We start from the raw sequence: 6005 nt of genomic DNA, 5'->3' as shown, positions 1-6005 counted from the left end.
GCCCCGCCCCGCCCCGCCCCGCCCGGCCCCGCCCCCGCCCGGCCCCACTCACACGCCTTTTCTGCAGGTCGGCTGCATCGGGCATCAGGACGTAGAGCTGGAGGCCGTGCACACGGGTTCTGAGGACGTTTCATTACAGGCTGATGCTCATGGTGAAAAATCTTCTCCCCCGGCTTCAGCAAACGTAACCGGGGATGCACCTTGTCAATGAAATCAATGCCCCTGAAACGTTCCGCTCCAACATGGGGTATGATGGCAGATGGTGTTGGATTTTCCCCGCAATAAAATACATATAGATATACTTATATATATTTTATTTTTCATGAAAACGCAACGGATTGCCTGGGAGGATTCATTGGAACTTGAAGAGTTTTATAGGTAGCAACTTCCGTTTGAAAGACTGGATTGTCACCCAGGTGGGAAGCAGACTAGATAGTATCTAATGCAACAATTGTCCTCTGTGTGTAACAAGTTATATGCAATCTAATACTTGCACTGGTGTGTTAAACACACTCACTTGTGTCATAAATTATGTTGTAGACAGTACCTTAAATCATTCATATAAAGACGGTCCTGAAGTGACTTGAAAAAAAAAAAAAAAACTGCTTCAAGCCTCCCCCCCTTCACCCCCAACCCCGCATTTAAATTTAAACGATTGCCCCAAGACTTTCTATTTTTCAGAACTAGTTTAATGCCCATAGCAGAGGGGGCAACTTTACTTGGAGGCATCGTAATCATTTGGGGGCTTATGAAAACAGATTGCTGGGCCTTTTTCCCAGAATTCTGGTGCTGATGCTTTTGGTCCAGGGAACCATATTGCCCTAAGCAACACACTTTTCATCAATAAAGCAATAGCCCATTTACACATTGTGGGTCTTTCTCGGAGTTTAAATTTTCCAGCTCATCACCATATCGATTTTCTCTCCTTTTATTTTTGAATTCTAAGAACTCAAGGCATTTTTTTTTTTCCCTAAAAGAATCTATATCAAAGACCTGAATCCCTCACTCTTCTTCCTCCTATTGAAAAAAACCTGCAAGATGCAAGATTTCCCTTCCCAAATGGGAAAGATCATCTGGCCTCTTGGCAAATGTATAACATTGATCTTTGTGTTTACCTATGTAACACCCAAACCATTTGGCAAACGAAAATTGAAAGTCTTTATCAACGAAAAGAGAGAGAGAGACAACAGGGGTAGCCTAACAAATTATATACTGCTCTGGTGAAGAGTGATTTTTAAAGTATCTAAAATTAACAGTTTTAGTCAAATTCAGTTGTCCATGCAAGTCTACCCAGCAAATAGAGGGACTCTCTTGGTCTACCTTTAGCAAGGGTCCACTGAGCTAGTAAATGATTTAGGTCAGGAAAATTATAATCCTGTAAATATAATATAATAGGATGATACAAACCTGAGGTGTAGTGGATACAGCAGGTACTGGTCTAAAATAGAAAATTAGTAATTGAAACATAACAGCAGTTTAATAAAATAGGTGCTTAATTTATCCTAATTATAGGATACTAATTATTATTTTATTAAGCTTTATTATTAACTAGAATAGAAGTTATCTGTATTAACCAATATATCTTAAATTAGCAAACAACATGTTCAGTGAAATTGAGTAGTTCTGAAAACATTTCCATCTACCTCATTCTTCATTTGCAAAACTGATCTTTCGTGTTTGTGAATCACATTTATCAATCTCCGGTTATAAATCCTTACAACTGAACCCCCCCCCCCCCATTTCAATTGCAAAATCCAATTTTAAAGAGGTCTTGGGAGGAAAGTCAAGTTTAAAAGACTTAAGTTTCCTTTAAAAATTAAAAACTTAAATTTTTTTGGCCTTCGTTAAACATGAAGGTACTTTTTCTAGGTGGCCGATTTGGGGGGCAAACAAGGGTGGATCCTAATAGTTAAAAATAGCTGGGCTTCCTTATTATAGCTCACCATTTTGCCATCTTCCCCCCCGCCTTTTTCTTTTTTACTATTTTTCTGCTGAACGTACTGCATTTCTAATACCTCCAGAATATAATAGTGGATAAGAGGTTTAAACTCAGTGGGCTCCTTGAACTAGCGTCTTGGAAATCTGATCACTGTTAGTACCTGACGCCTGGTAGAAATCGTAGAAACTCAATGTTTGCCAAATGAAGATAAGAGCCTGTAAGAGCCTGTAGGTTTTCACAGAGCATACAAACTTCCGTACTGAAAATAAGGTAAAATGTGGAAAAATAATAAATTGCCTGATAGAGTGTCTTCTTAGGAAACAAAGTCGGGTGTTTGGCCTTTAAGAGGTGGGACTAGTATCGCAAGTAAGTTCCGGCGCTCCAGGCGGAACAGCGGACTACAAATCCCAGAGTACATCGCGGGCGCCGACGCCGCAGAACTGGCGTTTCAGGGCCTTAGGAGCCTCAACGTCTTTACCCCATTGCATGATGGGATCTGTAGTAAGACTTGCCTCGCGGTGTCACTACCCGCCTCCTGCTTCTCTCCTAAGCCTATCTTTTCCTCAACCTCCAGATCCATGCTTTCAAAAAGTTTAGTCATTGTAAGAGCCTGTGACTGTAGTGGAGTTTTACTGTTTCCCTGCATTCCTGGCATGGGACTCCAGACGGAACCCCCGAAAAGCGTGTTAGCGACCTTACCGAGCAGCAAGTGGATGCTCGACCTAAGGCAAGTTTGCGTTAGGGTCTCAACCCTAAATTTGAGTCATAAACGTTTTTTTAGATAATGTTTAGATAAAGTTTGCATTAAGGGGGTCACTGCGACACATACGTGGGCTCAAACTGGGGTCGGCGAAGTGGGGACCTGACGCAACGCCGCCTCGCAGGCAGGAGGCCGACGGCCCCGATCCCTCCACTAGGCAGCGCACGCGAGGCGGGGGTAGCAGTGAGGCGCACGCGGGCGGCGGCGGCGGCGGCGGCACTGCGCATGCTCAGTGCGTCGACCCAGGTTTCCGCAGTAGAGGGGGCAGCTCCGCCGCGGCGTCCGGGGTTTCCAGCAGCGCCGACGCTCGGTGCTCGCACGGTCCTCGGCCTCGGCTGGCAGCGGGCGTCCCTCCGCTCCGCGACTTCCCGGCCGTCGCTCTAGCGCGCCCGGATCTGGCCCCCTGCCCCGCGAAGATGGCTGCCGTACGCCGGGCCCGCAGTTACTGCCGCTGCCTGGTGCGCTTCTCCGACCGAGAACTCTGCTAAGCCCCGCTGCAGCAGACGGGCAGGAGTAGGCACCCGGACGCCCAGCGCACCTCCTCGGGGGAGCGGCGCGGAGGGGGCGCGGAGAGCCCCTCGCCCGCGGCCGGCTGCCCCGCCAGCATGGTAACCCGGCAGGGGGCTGGGGGGCGGGGGGCCCAGAGCGGCGCGAGTGCGGCGTGCAGAGGGGTCGGGCCTGGGAGGAGCCCCGAGAGAGCGGGAAGTGGAGCCGAGGAGTGGGAGCTGCTCGGCCGCCACCCGCCGCAGGGCCCTCGGCCTGAGCGGCAGGCGAGCGGGTGCCAGCCCTGACCGTGGCCGGGCCCCGGCGTGGGGCAGAGCGGGGGTGCGGGACGGCAGAGGAGGATGCCGCTTGTTGGTTGGCGGAGGACACTGAACCAGCCTTGCCCCTCTCGAGGGGTTTTATTAACAGCGGTGAGCATGGGTCGAGGTGAGCCGTTGCAGCGTCTGAAATCGGCGGGGGAGGGGGGGGAGGACGGAATGGGGAACCTGGCAACCCCAGACACTTGTTGATTCCTACCCCCCCCCCCCCCCCCAACACACACTCCGGAAAGCGGTACCAGTGGAGAACGCGTTCAGATCCTTTAAGGAGCACCTGGATTTAGGACGCACCTGCCCGCTGGCCCTGCGGCCCTGGAGGTGTGCGGTCTCACTCCGTAGCAGGGAGGGCCTGAGCAGCGTCAGCGCGGTCCACAGGAAGACAGACGGAGTTAAGCTCCAGAAACCGACGACGCAAATTCCGCGGGACGATTGCATGCTGGAATCTTGTGGTCTCTGCCCTGTGCTGCCTTTCTTTGGTTTTGAAAAAATTTCCTCTCTGAGAAACTCATCTCTGGCTAGGATGAAATGAATCGAGTGTGAAGTGATACCAACTACTGAGTTCATCGCAGGCACACAAATATTTATTGAATAAAGGGATGGCTGAATGTATTTCATGAAGTTAACCTGGAGGCTAGAAAAAGCAGTAATGGACTGTGCCCTTAAGCTTTCAGAAGTAGTTTCCCTGATCAGGATTAAACACTTAACTTTTTTTTATATTTCATTAATCCCATGTGTAAAACAGGAGTAAAATGCCAGAGACACGAACTACTCAAGCGAAAGGTGCTGTTTAGGTCGGACTCAGTTGTGAAAATCTCTGGGTGACAGCTGGGACCTACTTCTTTCAAGTGGTATTTGAGTTGGCAAAATGTAGTAATACCCCTAATTTGATGTCTTTGTACTGCCAGAATTAAAGTCATAAAGGATTAAGAATTCAAGAATAACACAGGAACTCAGGGGAGAAGATGCTTTCTGTATCATAGATTTCTCATTTTTTTTTTTTCCCTTGAGGTATGCTCTATGCGTCCACATGACTTTTTATTTGTTGATTCAGGCAATTTTTTGGAGCACTTATTAGCAGCCTGACATTGTGCTAGACACCCCCGCACAACATTAGATATTTGGTATGACCAAATAAATCTCCCAAGGTGATTTATGGTAAACTTAACCATAGAATGTCAGCTATGAAAAGGGACCTCAGAGGTTGCCACATCCAACGCCCTCTCTTTACAGATGTGAAAGCTGAGGCCTAGATAGACTTTTACCATGACTCAAGCAATGTGTTTGGCCCTCTGAGATTACAGACATGACTGATCCTTGTTCCCAATGCACTAACTCTAGGGAAGAGACAAAATAACGTTAATGCAAGTGTTAGGTGCTTGATACAAGCACAAGTGTTGTAGGAAAACAAAGGCAATTGAGAGGATCAGAAAATGCTTCTTACTGAATAATCCCTGAGCTGAACCTTGAAGGATGAGAAATAGCCAAGTGAGGAAGAAATTATTCCAGACGGAGACAGCAAGCAGCATATGCAAGAGCTTGGAGCTGGAGGGAGCAGGGAAAGCTTTTGAATGAAGTCAGGTTAGCATGACTGCTAGGACAGGGGTAGAAGGCTGAGTTACTAAGAGGATACCCTAGGGAGCTCAGGTCCACTCCTATTAGCTGTACTTAGAGTTTACAGTAATAAATCAGCCTCTTAATGGAGAACAGAAAGAGCCTTTACAGTGGGATCTATAAATTCAAAGTCCTTCATTATGTATTTTCCTATTAGTAGGAAAGCTCCCAGCTTAAAGAGACTAAAAAATACATTTGGTAATACATGAATGTTTCCATTTTCCAGTTTTCTGGAAACTAATTCAGAATCTTGGCCTCTTTCATTTAGTTTTTCATTTATTTATTCTTTTCAGTGTGCCCAGTGCTTTATCTTATACCAACTAGTTCAAGTCTTAAAGTCACCTCTGCTTTGAGCCTGGTTGTCAGAGATAAGATAAGAAACGGGGCTTATTTATGTTTCTCTGTAAAGTACTGCAAGTCTGTCTGGTGGTTGAGTTAAAAAAATTTGTGTTAATACAAATGTTTTTGTCCTAGAAATGAATTACAATGAAAATTTACAGTGATAAAGCTTACATCTTTGGAACAAGTTAAATAGATTTCATTATTTCTTATTTCTGACTCTCAGGTCATTTCCCCTATTGCCACATTATGGGACTGAACACATGAAGTGTTGAGCAAGTCCCATTTGCTAATAAGTCTATTAGGCAACAGACTGACCTGAGGCAACAGGGTCATTTTCCCGGGGAAGGTAGGATTCAGTTTAATTTAGCAAACATATAGGGAGAATACAAGGATAAAATGTGAGGAAACTGACCTGAGACCTCTGCTAAGCCCCAAGCCATTGCACAGTAATTCCAGTCCAGTTTTATTCCACCATAAATCAATCCAATAAATAAAAATCTGGGCTTATGAAACAGAACAGGCTTCTTTATAA

At 46.3% G+C, this 6005-nt stretch overlaps 1 long non-coding RNA gene across 1 annotated transcript; it reads right to left on the bottom strand.

The window, feature by feature from the left end:
* Window positions 1-57: 57 nt before the first annotated feature.
* On the bottom strand, window positions 58-2850 carry LOC140636861 (uncharacterized). Its single transcript, XR_012034089.1, has 3 exons — window positions 2100-2850; window positions 1408-1438; window positions 58-200 (listed from the first exon to the last, which is right to left on the bottom strand). It is a non-coding gene; the product is annotated as an uncharacterized lncRNA (long non-coding RNA).
* Between the last annotated feature and the right edge of the window lie 3155 nt (window positions 2851-6005).

Source organism: Canis lupus, chromosome 7 (assembly GCF_048164855.1).
Source record: "Canis lupus baileyi chromosome 7, mCanLup2.hap1, whole genome shotgun sequence".
In the NCBI taxonomy this organism is placed as follows: domain Eukaryota; kingdom Metazoa; phylum Chordata; class Mammalia; order Carnivora; family Canidae; genus Canis; species Canis lupus.
The sequence above is the reverse complement of the archived record's forward strand: the minus strand, read 5'-3'. Positions and strand labels throughout refer to the sequence as shown.